Below are 16,021 nucleotides of genomic sequence, written 5' to 3'. Positions count from 1 at the left end.
TGTTGGCCAGGCTAGGCTCAAACTTCTGACCTCAGGTGATCCACCTGCCTCGGCCTCCCAGAGTGCTGGGATTACAAGTGTGAGCCACTGCGCCCGGCCTGTTTTTGTTTTGTTTTGTTTTGTTTTTTGAGACAAGTCTCTCTCTGTCGCCCAGGCTGGAGTGCAGTGGCATGATCTCGGCTCACTGCAACCTCCGCCTCCTGGGTTTAAGCGATTCTTCTGCCTCAGCCTCCTGAGTAGCTGGGATTACAGGCACACGCCACCACGCCTGGCTAATTTTTGTATTTTTAGTATAGATGGGTTTCACCATCTTGGCCAGGCTGGTCTCAAATTCCTGACCTCGTGATCCAACCACCTCGGCCACCCAAAGTGCAGGGATTTCAGACATGAGCCACCATACTCCCATGTTTTATCCCCAGGTTACCTTATCAACCTGGGAAGTTAGGAAAGAGCTGACACATTCGGGGATTGAGCATGTAACTGACATGTAATTGCGCATGTAATCCATCTGTCCTCCCCATTTGTCTGATGCAGGGATTGGTCTGTGGGGTGGGGCTCCTGGCTGTCAGGCTCTGGCCACACAGCCTGAAGTCCAACACCGGGCTTACATCAGAGCTGCAGGCTCTGATGCCGAAGGGCTCATGTGTTCATCAGTAGACATCTTTGGAGCTGCGGCTTCTGCACACCTATGCCCACTTAGCTTCCTAAAATGACAGTCTAAGCTGAAGGGGGCTATAGGATTTCCCACCAGACTGTGAGATCGTGGAAGGCAGAGTCCCACAGTCCAGTGTACTGTGATCACTTTCAGGAATCTGTTGAGTGATGAGAGGTTCCGGACGTCTCATTGCTAGTGCCACAAGAAGGCATGAGAGCAGAGCTGCCTGGCAGTGGGAGTGGGCAGCAGTCAGCTTGCTCTTCCATCGCCCTTGGGAACTTGCGCAGCCCCCTGAAACCTCCCCTTCACTTCCTAGGCTCTTTCTGAACCGAGATGGCGTCTGATCTGAGAAGGGCCCTTGCAGGCTGTTCCCTCCACAGGCCTGGGTTTCAATTCTGGCTTCCACACTTTCTTGACATAGGGACCTGGGCCAACTTTCTTCTCTCATGGAGCCTGGTTTCTGAACTACAAGATGGCCTGTGAGTGACCAGCTCAGTTAGGGGGTAATAAAAGCATAAAGAAATACATAAAAAGAAAAAAGCATAAAAATAAGAAAAACAATAGAAAAGAGCCAACTCTGCTGTTAATGGAAGATGGGACACACAGAACTTGAAAGGCAAATGACAAGCTGGAAAAAAATTAGAACATTTACAATGGCAGATAAATTAGTAAGTTCAGATAATGACTTTTTTTTTTCTTTCTGAGACGGAGTTTCACTCTTATTGCCCAGGCTGGAGTGCAATGGCACGACTGTGGCTCACTGCAACCTCTACCTCCCAGGGTCAAGTGATTCTCCTACCTCAGCCTCCTGAGTAGCTGGGATTACAGGTGTGTGCTACCACGCCTGGCTAATTTTTGTATTTTTAGTAGAGACAGGGTTTCACTATCTTGGCCAGGCTGGTCTTGAACTCCTGACCTCAGGTGATCCACCTGCCTCAGCCTCCCAAAGTGCTGGGATTACAGGCATGAGCCACCATGCCCGGCTAAGATAATGAGTGTTAAACAAAAATCCTGAGAAACTATTGTTTTAGACTGAGCTCCTGAACTGGATCCCAGAAGACCAAACAAAACTGATATGAAGTAACTCATGCTAACTGCCAGATAATCGAACTGAAACTTTAGGCTGAAACTGATCTATGCGAGCAAATAGATATCCAAAAGACCAATTGTTTTTTCTGAAAACAAGAGATTTCCAGTCTTTCTGAGTTAGCTTAATAAGGAAGATTCCTCTGCTGTAGCTCTTACAAAAAAGTAACCGGAAGTAACCTGATGTTAACAAATCAGCTTTTTTTTTTTTTCTATTGTTCTGTTTCCCTGTTCTCACCTTACAAAACCCACTGTTCTTCCATTGCCCAGTGGGATCTCTCATTCTATTTCGTAGAATGGAGGCTGCCCCAATTTATGAATTTCAAATAAAAGTCAACTAAATTTGTTGTAATTTTGTCTTTTGAACCATAAATAGCACCACTCAAAAAGAAAGCATATCTATAAATGGGCAAGAAACATTGAAAGAATCATGCTAGGCCGGGCGCAGTGGCTCACGCCTGTGATCCCAGTACTTCAGGAGGCCGAGGCGGGCAGAACACCTGAGGTCAGGATCATCTGAGGTCGGGAGTTCGAGACCAGACTAACCAACATGGAGAAAACCTGTCTCTACTAAAAATACACAATTAGCTGAGCAGGGTGGTGCATGCCTGTAATCCCAGCTACTCGGAAGCTGAGGCGGGAGAATCACTTGAACCCGGGAGATGGAGGTTGTGGTGAGCTGAGATGGCGCCATTGCACTCCAGCCTGGGCAACAAAAGCGAAACTCCATCTCAAGATAAAAAAAAGAAACATACTAAATCTGGGCACAGTGGTACTCACCTGGAGTCCCAGCTACTCAGGAGGCACCTGGAGTCCCAACTACTCAGGAGGCTGAGGTTCCCATTTGAGCCGAGGAGTTTGAGGCGACTATGCTGGCACCTGTTAATAACCACTGCACCCCAGCCTGGACAACACAGAGAGACCCAGGCTCCTAAAAAAAGTTATTCTAAATTTTAAAGGGAACACAATTTAAAATAGTGAAGAAGCCAGGTGTGGTAGCTCACGCCTGTAATCCCAACACTTTGGGAGGCTGAGGTGAGTGGATCACACGAGGTCGGGAGTTCCAGACCAGCCTGGCCAACATGGTAAACCCCCATCTCTCCTAAAAATACAAAAATTAGCCAGGCATGGTGGCGCATGCCTGTAGTCCCAGCTACTTGGAAGGCTGAAGCAGGAGAATGACTTGAACCTGGGAGGTGGAGGTTTCAGTGAGCCGAGATTGCACCGTTGCACTCCAGCCTGGGCAACAGACTGAGACTCCATCTCAAAAAATTAAAATAAAATAAAATAGTGAAGAATCATCATATACCTATCATATTGTATTTTTAAAATGTTAATATTAGTCCTACATGGTCAAATATTTAAGGATATACATAAGAACATTGTATATAATAGTAAAAATTAGAAACAACATGTAAAGTTTAATGAAAGCAAAATGGTTATGTCGATCTTCTATAACATAAACTTTTTTTTTTTTTTTGAGATGGAGTTTTTCTCTTGTCACCCAGGCTGGAGTGCAATGGCACGATCTCTGCTCATTGTGACCTCCACCTCCCAGGTTCAAACAATTCTCCTGCCTCAGCCTCCTGAGTAGCTCAGATTACAGATGCCTGCGACCATACCTGGCTAAGTTTTGTATTTTTAGTAGAGACGGGGTTTCACCATGTTGGCCAGTCTGGTCTTGAACTCCTGATCTCAGATGATCCACCCACCTCGGCCTCCCAAAGTGCTGCGATTACAGGTGTGAGCCACTGTGCCCGGCCTAACATGAACTATTATGCAACCATTTCAAACAGTGTCTTAAATAATATTTAATGGCATAGAATCTTGTTTTCAACATCTGGGAATAATCAAGCTAATTAAATCCCCTATTTTACAACGGAAGAATCTGAGCAGACAATTAGCCAAACTCAACTTTCTTTATTCTTGTTTCATCAGATCTCTCCAGATAAATTATAAATGCCTGTAGAGACACATAATCACCTTTCTGCTAAATCCCCTGAAGCTTCTGAACTGCTCTTGGTCCTGGTTTGATCTGGCGTGTGTTGGAAAGTCAGAAAGACCCAGGAGCAGAACCCACCTGTCTGAGCTGAGATCTGTTGAGAACCTTTAACTGGCCAGGCTTGGTGGCTCATGCCTGTAATCCCAGCGCTTTGGGAGGCTGAGGCAGGTGGATCACTTGAGCCTAGGAGTTTGAGACCAGCCTGGGCAACAGTTGGACCTCGTCTCTACAATACTTTTTAAAATTAGCTGGGTGTAGTGGTGCATGCCTGTGGTCCCAGCTACTCGAGCTGCTGAAGTGAGAGGATTGCTTGAACCCAGGAGGTGGAGGCTGCAGTGAGCCATGATCTGCCATTGCACTCCAGGCTGGGCAACAGAGTGAGATCCTGTCTCAACAAAAATAAAGAGAAAGGGCCGGGCGCGGTGGCTCACGCCTGTAATCCCAGCACTTTGGGAGGCCGAGGCAGGCGGATCAAGAGGTCAAGAGATCAAGACTATCCTGGCTAACACGGTGAAACCCTGTCTCTACTAAAAATACAAAAAATTAGCCGGGCGTTTGGCAAGCGCCTGTAGTCCCAACTACTTAGGAGGCTGAGGCAGGAGAATGGCGTGAACCTGGGAGGCGGAGCTTGCAGTGAGTCGAGATTGCGCCACTGCACTCCAGCCTGGGTGACAGAGCCAGACTCCATCTCAAAAAAAATAAATAAAATAAATAAAGAGAAAACTCCAATTGTACAAGGGGTAGGGGCAAGGGAGAGATGGGGACAAGCTAAGAAATAATATCTCTGGGTTTGGTGGGACCAGATCAAAACACCAGCCAAGCGGCAAGACAAAGGGGACCCTGCCTTCCCCTTCCTACCCCAAGAAATGTCTCACTTCTGGGAAGTCTCCCTTATCTATGCATCTTTGTAGCTCTATCCTTCCTTGCAGGCCGCCCCCTTCCAGGAAGGTGGGGGTGAAAGAGATGATTCATGGAGGCAGGAGGTAGTGGAATGTCTATGCCCAAACCTACCATTAGGTTCCCAGCATTAGGTTCCCAGCGAGATTTGGAGAATGGGAACATGAAAGGTGGTGAAAACTGCCCCCAAGAAACTCAGTGTGGGGCTTGTGAGTTCTCTGGGGTGTACAGTACAAACAGCAGACAGCTGGGGGGCCACAAAGAACCCTGCCATTCCATCTGAAGGCCTGGTTTGCATCTCTCGTCTGCCAGGGAGGATGCTCTGATATATAGCTAGCAATCCCTGCCTACCTCAAAGCTGACTAAGTGGAGTATTTGAAATGTGAATGTAGACACCTGTGATTTTATGCCATAGGTGGAGAAAGCCAGTTCAGGCCAGGCGCAGTGGCTTACGCCTGTAATCCCAGCACCATGGAAGGCTGAGGTGGGCGGATCGCCTGAGGTCAGGAGTTCTAGACGAGCCTGGCCAATATAGTGAAACTTCGTCTCTACTAAAAATACAAAAAAATTAGCCAGGCGTGGTGGCAGGCATCTGTAATCCCAACTACTTGGGAGGCTGAGGCAGGAGAATCCCTTGAACCCAAGTGGCAGAGGTTGCAATGAGCCAAGATCGTGCCACTGCACTCCAGCCTGGGGAATAAGAGCAAAAGTCCATCTTTAAAAAAAAAAATCCTTAAAAAAATTTTTTTAGAGATAAGGTGTTGCTTAGTTGTCCAGGCTAGTCTCAAACCCCTGGGGTCAAGCAACCCTCCTGCCTCAGCCTCCTGAGTAGCTGGGACTACAGGCATGAGCCACCATGCCTGGTGTATTTCCTTTTTCTCTTTCTCCCTCATTGTCTTCCCTTCTTTTCCAGTAAGGTCAAGGCAAACACCCATGAGATTGCAATGGCATCTTTTCTCATTCACTGAGATTTGGGGGAGGGAAACCTGGGGTGGGTGGTCAGAGTGCTGGGAGCTCCACCCTTTGCCTCAGAGCATCCTTGCCGCTGCCCCACCCAGAGTACCTTGGGAGGCCCTGGAAGTGTGGCAGGAGCATTTTGAAGACTTGAAAAGGATGCCATTTTTGCTGTAGTGAGTCTTTTTTTTTGAGACAGAGTTTCTCTCTTGTTGCCTAGGCTGGAGTGCAATGGCATAATCTCATCTCACGGCAACCTCTGCCTCCCAGGTTCAAGCAATTCTCCTGTGTCAGTTTCCTGAGTAGCTGGCATTAAAGGCGCATGCCACCACGCCCGGCTAATTTTTGTATTTTTAGTAGAGATGGGGTTTCATCATATTGGTCAGGCTGGTCTCAAACTCCTGACCTCAGGTGACCCGCCTGCCTCGGCCTCCCAAAGTGCTGGGATTACAGATGTGAGCCACCACGCCCGACCTCTGTAGTGAGTCTCAACAGAGCAGAGTTCATTGCACGGCATTGGATGACCCAGCCCCTACCCCCGATTTTACTTGAGAATGAATTTGGGGCCAGGCACGTTGGCTCAAACCTGTAATCCCCTTTTCCAGCCCCAGCCCCGGACCCTGCAGCCGCAGAGATGTTGATGCCTAAGAAGAAACAGATTGCCATTTATGAACTCCTTTTTAAGGAGGGAGTCATGGCGGCCAAGAAGGATGTCCACATGCCTAAGCACCCGGAACTGGCAGACAAGAATGTGCCCAACCTTCATGTCATGAAGGCCATGCAGTCTCTCAAGGCCTGAGGCTACGTGAAGGAACAGTTTGCCTGGAGACATTTCTACTGGTACCTTACCAATGAGGGTATCCAGTATCTCCGTGATTACCTTCAACTGCCCCCGGAGATTGTGCCTGCCACCCTACGCCGTAGCCATCCAGAGACTGGCAGGCCTCGGCCTAAAGGTCTGGAGGGTGAGCAACCTACGAGACTCACAAGAGGAGAAGCTGACAGAGATACCTACAGACGGAGTGCTGTGCCACCTGGTGCCGACAAGAAAGCCGAGGCTGGGGCTGGGTCAGCAACCAAATTCCAGTTTAGAGGCGGATTTGGTCGTGGATGTAGTCAGCCATCTCAGTAAAATTGGAGAGGATTCTTTTGCATTGAATAAACTTACAGCCAAAAATCCTTAAAAAAAAAAAACCTGTAATCCCAGCACTTTGGGAGGCCGAGGCGGGCAGATCATGAGGTCAGGAGTTCGAGACCAGCCTGGCCAACATGGTGAAACCCCCGTCTCTACTAAAAATACAAAAATTAGCTGGGTGTGTTGGTGTGTGCCTGTAATCCCAGCTACTCAGGAGGCTGAGGCAGGAGCATCACTTGAACCCGGGAGGCAGAGGTTGCAGCGAGCCGAGATTACACCACTGCACTCCAGCCTGGGTGACAGAGCGAGACTCCGTCTCAAAAAAAAAAAAAAAAAAAAAAAAAAAAAAAAAAAAAAAAAAGAATGACTTTAGGAGAGTTTGGCCAATACCACTAATAAGAATAGTTGTTGCTATTAGTTGAACAAAAACCAAATAATCTTGCCAGTCCAACATTTAATTTCCTTCCCTCTTTCCCAACATTCCTCCTCCTCCCATTCTCTCTTCTGGAAATTCTGTCATAACATTGGAATCCGTGAACTTAATCACTGATTTTAACATTTTCATTTTCATCTCTGTACTTTTGCTCCACCTTCTGAGAGATTTCCCCAACTTTCTCTTCTAACTATTCTACTGAGTTTTTAATTACTCACCTTTTGTTTTTCTTCTGTTCTGAATGCTCTTTTTAACAGCAACCTCTTTGTTTTTCATGGTTATATATTCATATACGTACTCTAAATAGGCATAAATAGACGTGTAATATCATCAAAGAAAGTCTAAATATGTGAACATGATAATACATTTCCATAGTTTTGTTCCTCCAACTTGCTTCTGTCTCTGCTTGTTTTGGCCTGTATCTTCCATTTTAGAGGCTTTGTCTGGTAAATCTTGGTTGTCTGCTCAGGGTTTTTTCTTTTTTGGGGGATGGGGTCTCACTCTGTTGGTCAGTCTGGAGTGCAATGGTACAACCAAAGCTTATTGTAGCCTCCATGGTTTCTTGGGCTTAAGTTATCCTCCTCCCTCAGCCTCCCAAGTAGCTGGGAGTACAGGCATTTGCCACCACTCCTGGCTAGTGTTATGAGTTTTTTTGTAGAGACAGGGTCTGGCTATATTGCCCAGGCTGGGCTCCAACACCTAGGCTCAAGCAATCTGCCCACCTCAGCCTCTCAAAGTGCTGAGATTACAGGCATGAACCATTGCACCCAGTCTGGCTTGCGGTTAGAAATAAGGAACTGAACAGCTTATTGGAAGTCTTGTAAGTAGGCGTGGCTTGTTTACCTTGCAATTCACTGTGAGGTCTGTGTGTATGCTATTGGGGAACCCAATGAGTGTATCAATATTACTTGCTTTTTCCTCATGTACTGTTCACATTCTCCAGAAAGTAGTCTTCCAATTTCCTGTTTGAAGGGTTCTTATGTGGTTTTAGCATTCTGTGAGCCAAGAGGGCTGGGGCTGTCAGCAATCAGTTTGCATTCATGTAATTGCGTCCCTTTTTGAGAAATGTGCCCTTAAGCTCAACTGTTGTGATCAACTCTCAGCCCAAAGATCCTCTCAAGAAAATAGACCTTCAGGGTTCTGCTGAATGTTACCCAGCCCTGTGGGGTGGGGAATGGGATCCAGGGATCCAACTGCTTCTTAAACATCTTGATTCTCAGCTGAACTCAGTTCTGGCCTAGAATTATCTTTCTTAGGCCAGGTGCAGTGTCTCACACCTGTAATTCCAGCACTTTGGGAGGCCAAGGTGTGCAGATCACCTAATGTCAGGAGTTCAAGACCAGTCTGGCCAACATGGCAAAACCCGCATCTCTACTAAAAATATGAAAATTATCCAGGTGTGGTGGCACACACCTGTAATCCCAGCTACTTGGGAGGCTGAGGCAAGAGAGTCGCTTGAACCTGGGAGGTGGAGGTTGCAGTGAGCTGAGATTGTGCCATTGCACTCCAAGCCTGGGCAACAGAGTGAGACTCTGTCTAATAAATAAATAAATAAATAAATAAATAAATAGATAAATAATTTTTTAAAAATAATCTTTCTTAGGTTTGCAAAATTAATCATTACTCTTCTTTATTTTTCCAGCTTTCCAAGTTGATTGCTGTTTTCTCATTTCCTGTGAAGGGAGTATTAGATTTTTCCAGTGTTGGCTACCACAATATCTCTAACCCTATACCCTCTTCTTGCAATAATTTTGACACTTGAAAAGTAGAGTCTCTGTTTTCTCCCCTTAGATTTGCATGGGTTTTTGACTAGGATGAAGTTGATTCTCTGCAACTTCTAAGATGGGGTCATAAAAGAAGGTCATTTCCACCTGGTTTTCTTGGGAAGCTATGTCACGAAGAAGCCCAAATTAGTCCATGCAGAGACACCACATAGTGGGGCTATGTGTAGTTGTTTCAGCCAAAAGTCCAGTGATGCCCTGGTCAACAGGGATTATCATTTTTTTAAATTTATTTTATTTTATTATTTTTTATTTATTTTTGAGACAGAGTCTTACTCTGTTGCCCAGGATGGAGTGCAGTGGCGTGGTCTCAGCTCACTGCAACCTCCGCCTCCCGGTTCAAGCGATTCTCCTACCACCTCAGGCTCCCGAGTAGCTGGGATTACAGGTGCCCACCACCATGCCCGGCTAATTTTTGTATTTTTAGTAGAGACTGGGTTTCCCCATGTTGGCCAGGCTGGTCTCGAACTCCTGACCTCAGGCGATCCACCTACCTTGGCCTCCCAAAGTGCTGGGATTACAGGTGTGAGCCACTGTGGCTGGCCTCTTTTTTTTTTTTTTTTTCTTTTTTAAATAAATAGAGATGAGGTCTTGCCATGTTGCCCAGGCTGGTGTCAAACTCCTGGGCTTAAGCAATCCTCCTACCTTGGCCTCCCAAAGTGCTGGGAAGGTGCGAACCACCTTGCCCAACTATCAATTCTATTTTTTTTGAGACAGGGTCTCCCTTTGTCGCCCAGGCTGGAGTGCAAAGGCAAAATCTCGGTTCACTGCAACCTCTGCTTCCCAGGTTCAAGCAATTCTCCCTGCCTCAGCCTCCCGAGTAGCTGGGATTACAGGAGCCCGTCACCATGCCTGGCTAATTTTTGTATTATTAGTAGAAACAGGGTTTCGTCACGTTGGCCAGGATGGTCTCGAACGCCTGACCTCAGGTGATTGCCCACTTCGGCCTCCCACAGGGCTGGAATTACAGTGGTGAGCCACCACGCCCGGCCTTATCAATTCTTAATATGCGAATGAAGATAACTCCCGATGATCCAGCCCCAGCCATTGAGTTGTCCTAGCTGAGGCCCTAGACACTGTGGAACAGAGACAAGCCATCCCTGGTCTGCTCAGTTTAAATTCTTGAGCCATAGGATTTGTGTGTATAGTAAATGATTGTGGTATACCTGCACCACTAAATTTGGGGATGGTCTGTGATGCACCAATAGTAATGGGAATATCTGTTTTATTTCTTTCTCTCTTTTCTTTTTTTTTTTTTTAAGACGGAGTCTAGCTCTGTCACCCAGGCTGGCGTGCAGTGGTGTGATCTCGGCTCACTGCAACCTCCACCTCCCAGGTTCAAGTGATTCTCCTGCCTCAGCATCCTGAGTAGCAGGGATTACAGGAGCCTGCCACCGTGCCTGGCGACCATTGTATGTTTTAAATATCTACTGAATTCCCCTAAAAGTCGTTTACTATTCCCCTAAAATCATCCACACTTTTCCATCTCCTTTTCTCTTAAGCAATAAGGTGTAAAAGCATTTGCACCCCATTGAGATGCTGGGCAATCACTCTGTGGTTCTCCCCTGTGCACACCAATAAACTTCTGTGCCTTTCTCCAATTAATCTGCCTTTTGTGAGTTGATTTTTTTAGCAAATCTTCAGAGGGCAAAGGGGAAATTTTCCCTTGGCCCCTGCAACCACTTGACCCCATTAGCTCTCATTCTGACCAGCAAAGTAAAGAAGAATGGATCCCCCAGGATTTTCTAGGATATCTAAGTTTGTCATATTTCCATTGTGAAGTTTGTAGTAGATACACTGTCAAATCATACTTGACATTTTATTTTTTATTTTAAAGAATCTTTTATTTTAGATTCAAGGAGTACCTGTGCAGGTTTGTTACCTGCGTATATTGTGTGATGCTGAGGTTTAGGGTACTATTGATCCTATCACCCAGGTACTGAGCACAGTACGCAATAGTGAATTTTTCAACCCCCACCCCCTCTCTCCCCTCTCTAGTAGTGTGTGCCTGCCTGCCTGCCTGCCTGCCTGCCTGCCTGCCTGCCTGCCTGCCTTCCTTCCTTCCTTCCTTCCTTCCTTCCTTCCTTCCTTCCTTCCTTCTTGTTTCTCTCTTCCTTCCTTCCTTCTTCTCTCTTTCTCTCCTACTCTCTCTCTTTCTTTCTGTCTCACTCTGTCGCCCAGGCTGGAGTGCAGCAGCATGATCTTGACTCACTGCAACCTCCGCCTCTGGGTTCAAGCAATTCTCCTGCCTCAGCCTCCCGAGTAGCTGGGACTACAGGGGCACACCACCATTCCTTGCTAATTTTTTGTATTTTAGTAGAGATGGGGTTTCACCATGTTGCCCAGGCTGGTCTCGAACTCCTGAACTCAGGCAATCCACCTGCCTCGTCCTCCCAAAGTGCTGGGATTACAGGCATGAGCCACTGCATCCGGCCATAGAGTCATAGTGCCCAGTTTCTATTGTTGCCATCTTACTGTCCATGAGTACCCAATTTTCAGCTCCCACTTTTTTTTTCTTTTTTCTTTTTTTAAATGAGGCAGAGTCTTGCTGTGTGGCCAGGCTGGAGTGCAGTGGCGCGATCTCGGCTCACTGCAACCGCTGCCTCCCAGGTTCAAGCGATTCTCCTGCCTCAGCCTCCCGAGTAGCTGGGACTACAGGTGCCCACCACCACGCCTGGCTGATTTTTGTATGTTTAGTAGAGACGGGGTTTCACCATGTTGACCAGGATGGTCTCAATCACCTGACCTCGTGATCCGCCCGCCTGTGCCTGGCAAAGTGCTGGGATTACAGGTGTGAGCCACTGCGCCTGGCCTTCTCTCTCTCTCTCTTTAAAAGATGTTATAAGATCCAAAAAACCAAGCTGCTGCCACAGTTGCTATATTCTTGGGTCTCCATTTTAAAGCTTTCTGGGAAGAGAGAGCCTCTCATTTCTCTTTGAAAATTAATCCTTCAGGCAAGGAACTTACAGTTATGTGTGAACTAACTTGTTTATTCTGAATCCAGCTCATTGTCTTTTAGCTGGGCACCTGGGGGAAATTCTCATGGTTCTCAGGGGCACTGTTCACCTGCAGCCAAGTTTCCTGATGGTTGCCCCGTCTCCTCACAATGAGCGGCCCTTCACCGCTCCTTCAAAACCGAACCCTCAAGTCAGTGTGCGCGGCGCTTCAACCAGGCACCCCACAGAGCTTGAGCAGAATAAAAAATCCTGCCACTTCTTCAAAGAAATGAGTTTCCATTTTTAAAAGAGTCTAGTTTTAGGGAAAAATCAGTGGTTTTCCTTTCCTCTTATTGCTTCAATTTCCTTCACCACAAGTAACTCAGTGGTCAGTCCTGCCACATCAACACCTCTGGTTTTACCTGACCCACCTTTGTAAGACAAGCATGAGAAACAATAGATGTATGTTTGTACAGTTGGGAGTTAGCCCAATTGTTTTCTCTAGTTCTCTCCCAGATTTGAATTTTTTAAAGATCTGCCTTTAAATTTGGAAGTCTCACTTTTGTACCTAAAGACTGATAGCTCTAAAAAGACAGTTATATGTATATGTGTATATATATATATAAACTGTCTATATCTACTTTTTTTTTTTGAGACGGATTCTCGCTCTGTCGCCAGGCTGGAGTGTGGTGGCGTGATCTGGGCTCACTGCAACCTCCACTTTCCGGGTTCAAGCGATTCTCCTGCCTCAGCCTCCCGAGTAGCTGGGACTATAGGCGCGTGCCACCACGCCCGGCTCATTTTTTGTATTTTAGTAGAGACGGGGTTTCACCATGTTGACCAGGCTAGTCTTGAACTCCTGGCCTCAGGTAATCCGCCCACCTCGGCCTCCCAAAATGTTGAGATTACAGGTGTGAGCCACCATGCCCGGCCAATTTGATATTCTCTAAGGGCTGTTTTGTAACAAAATGGAAGCAGTGGAAAGCATATAAAAGAAAGAATATACTTGGTTCTGAGCTCAACTTACAGTCAGAGTGACATGGTTTGGACATTGACCCCTCCAAATCTCACGTTAAAATATAATCCTCAAAGTTGGAGGTGGGGCGTGGTGGGAGGTGTCATGGGAGCGGATCCCTCTGGAAGGGGTTGGTGGCCTCCCTGTGGTAATAGGTCAATTCTTGCTCTATTAATTCACGCAAGAGCTGGCTGTTTAAAAGAGCCTAGCATCTCTTTTGCTTCCTCTCTTGTCACATGACACACTTGCTCCCTGCTCATCTTCCGCCATGAGTGAAAATGTCCTGAGGCCTCCCAGAGGCTGAGCAGATGCGGGTATCATGCTTACACAGCCTGCAGAACTGTGAGCCCAGAAACCTCTTTTCTTTAGAAATTGCCCAGTCTGAAGAATTCGTTTAGCAATGCAAAATGGGCTAATACACACATTAAGTAAAGCGATCTAGGGGCAATTTAAATACATTTTAAAAGTTATTTTTATTTCAAGAGTCATCTTGCATCAGTCGACTTCCTACTTACAGGCTGAAAGCAGTCACCACCCATTACTCAATAAACAGGTAAGAAGAAAATGGGTAATCTAGTCACCTTCCAGCCCTGGGTGTTTCTTCCTCATGCATATGCTAAACATCTTGAAATCCTTTAACAAGTGGCTGGTTCTGGTCTTGATCTGCATATGAGAAAATGAAGCCAAAGGACGTATGGGCAGAATATGACCTGTGCATTGTGTGTGCCCGGAAGGGGAGAAGCTGGCTGTTGGTGGTGGTGGGGGGACAGGGACGGGATGTGTGTCTAGGCATCCTATGGGAATTTTGTCTGGGTCCTGAAGGAAGACTTAAGTAATATATTCAAAAATAATAAGCCAGATTGTTTGATTAAAAATTCTCTCTTTTTTTTTTTTCTTTTTTTGAGACGGAGTGTTGCCCAAGCTGGAGTGCAATGGCGTGATCTTGGCTCACTGCAACCTCTGCCTCCTGGGTTCAAGTGATTCTCTTGCCTCAGCCTCCTGAGTAGCTGGGATTACAGGCACGGGCCACCAGGCCCGGCTAATTTTTGTATTTTTAATAGAGAGAGTTTCACCATGTTGGCCAGGCTGGTCTCGAACTCCTGACCTCAGGTGATTCGCCTGCCTCGGCCTCCCAATGTGCTTGGATTACAGATATGAGCCACTGCGCCCAGCCTAAAAAATTCTTTAAGTGCATTAATTAGGATTTACTGCCTAGCTCTTCCATGAAATACACCTTTATAACTGTGGAGGAGGAAATATGTAATATCCCTGAACCATAGAAAGATGCTCAGTAGAGATGTAGGGAAAGAACATGGAAAGACAGGACCATACATAATAGCCGATGAGTTTCAAAGCCCATAGATAACACAGGTACCATATAATACAGGTTGCCAGAGTTTGCTTTTTTTTTTTTTTTTTTTTGAGACGGAATTTTGTTCTTGTTGCCCAGGCTGGAGTGCAGTGGCATGATCTCAGCTCTCTAAAACCTCCGCCTCCTGGGCTCAAGCTATTCTCCTGCCTCAGCCTCCTAAGTAGCTGGGATTATGGGCACACACCACCATGCCCAGCTAATTTTTGTATTTTTAGTACAGACAGGGTTTCATCATGTTGGCCAGGCTGGTCTCGAACTCCTGACCACAGGTGATCCGCCCGCCTTGGCCTCTCAAAGTGCTGGGATTACAGACGTGAGCCACCGCTCCTGGCCAAGTCAAAGTTGTTTTGACTTGCAGTGCTTAGAAAGGGCTTTGGAAACTTGTTACTAGGTTTGAGGGGTAATGGGAGAGACTTCATGCAAATTCATGCAAAATCCATAAGTGATAATAAAAGATAAGATATGTTCTGGGGACGAGGAAGGGACCTGCTTGTGGATCACATGATGATGATCATTGATGACTGTTAGAAAATGACTTCAGATCTTGCAGCTTTTTTCTACTGTTATCTGCATGATAGGCTGCAAAAGGAGCAGTAGTTTGATGATATCTCCTCAAGTGACTTCCTGGCACTCAGTCAATAACTGATGCATGGCCTGCTAACCTGGTGATATTTCACTTCCCTCTGAAGCCTGTTTCTCAAAGCCACTACTTCAGGACTAAACACTCAGTCATTTGTAGATGCCTTTGTATGGGAAAAGAGACATCAGTGGGGACTTAGGAAATCATCTAATTAAGAGGCTTTCACTCGAAGGTCTAATATGAATGAATTCACATTGTAAGAGGGAAGTGAACTGTTAGGATTCACTGCAGGCTTTCCTGCGTCTCAGTCCAGTGCCTGTTAGCTCATGGCAGAAACACATACTTGCCAAAGAAAGTTATTATGCATTACTTTCTCCACTTCCAAAGAAGAATGCAAATGTTCTCCATGAAAGCAAGGGCAGTAGGAGGAGGGGGCAGGCTGGGGCTCTTGCTCACTACCTGCTGCCCTTAAATCCTAGAGTCTTGTTTAACACCACATAGCACTTCTCATGTAGCATTTTTGAAGGACTTTCCATCCAGTGCCACCCCAACGAAATATGCCTTCTCCGTAGCTGGCTGTCTGGAATGGACTCTGGGTGAGATTGGCCCCTCCGAATTCCTGGCTTTGCAGCACATGCAACCATCAGATCCAGGCTGCTCCCAGGAAAGGAACAAAACTTGGCAGAAGGGAATTCCTGGGGGCAGAGGGCAATTCCTCTGAGGCCCCCAGCAGGTGGCACTCTGGCAGCTTGGGGAGGGAACTGGGAAGGGGTGGTGAGCCTGGGTTCTGGAGGGGAGGAGTCGAGCTCCTGTGGTAGACCAGTCCTTTTGATGCTTGGCAAAGGCCCTGGCTCTCCAGGAAGCAGCTATTGTCTTTAGCCTTGATATCTCATGGTCACATTTCCCATCTGAAATATTTTATGTATCTCTGTATTATCCTAAGCCATAGCACTAATTAGTTGCCCCATAGAAGTTAGCACCCAGGGAAGAACTGTTTCTCCATAAGCCATTTCACTTGGGATGAATGTGTTAATGCACAGGGAAGACCCACTGCTGTAAAGCGGCATGGCCAGAGTCTGGTTCTGTGGCACTGCTGCCGGTGACACAGAGTCGGCAGCAGGGGCTTCCCCATGGGGAGGGCCTGTTTGCTTAGCATCATTCCTAGGGTCATTTGT

At 46.7% G+C, this 16,021-nt stretch overlaps 1 pseudogene; it reads left to right on the top strand.

The window, feature by feature from the left end:
• Nucleotides 1–6,198: 6,198 nt before the first annotated feature.
• On the top strand, nt 6,199–6,751 carry LOC129479248 (small ribosomal subunit protein eS10-like; annotated as a pseudogene).
• Nucleotides 6,752–16,021: the final 9,270 nt, after the last annotated feature.

The sequence above is a fragment of the Symphalangus syndactylus genome, chromosome 3 (assembly GCF_028878055.3).
Source record: "Symphalangus syndactylus isolate Jambi chromosome 3, NHGRI_mSymSyn1-v2.1_pri, whole genome shotgun sequence".
In the NCBI taxonomy this organism is placed as follows: Eukaryota; Metazoa; Chordata; class Mammalia; order Primates; family Hylobatidae; genus Symphalangus; species Symphalangus syndactylus.
The sequence above is the reverse complement of the archived record's forward strand: the minus strand, read 5'-3'. Positions and strand labels throughout refer to the sequence as shown.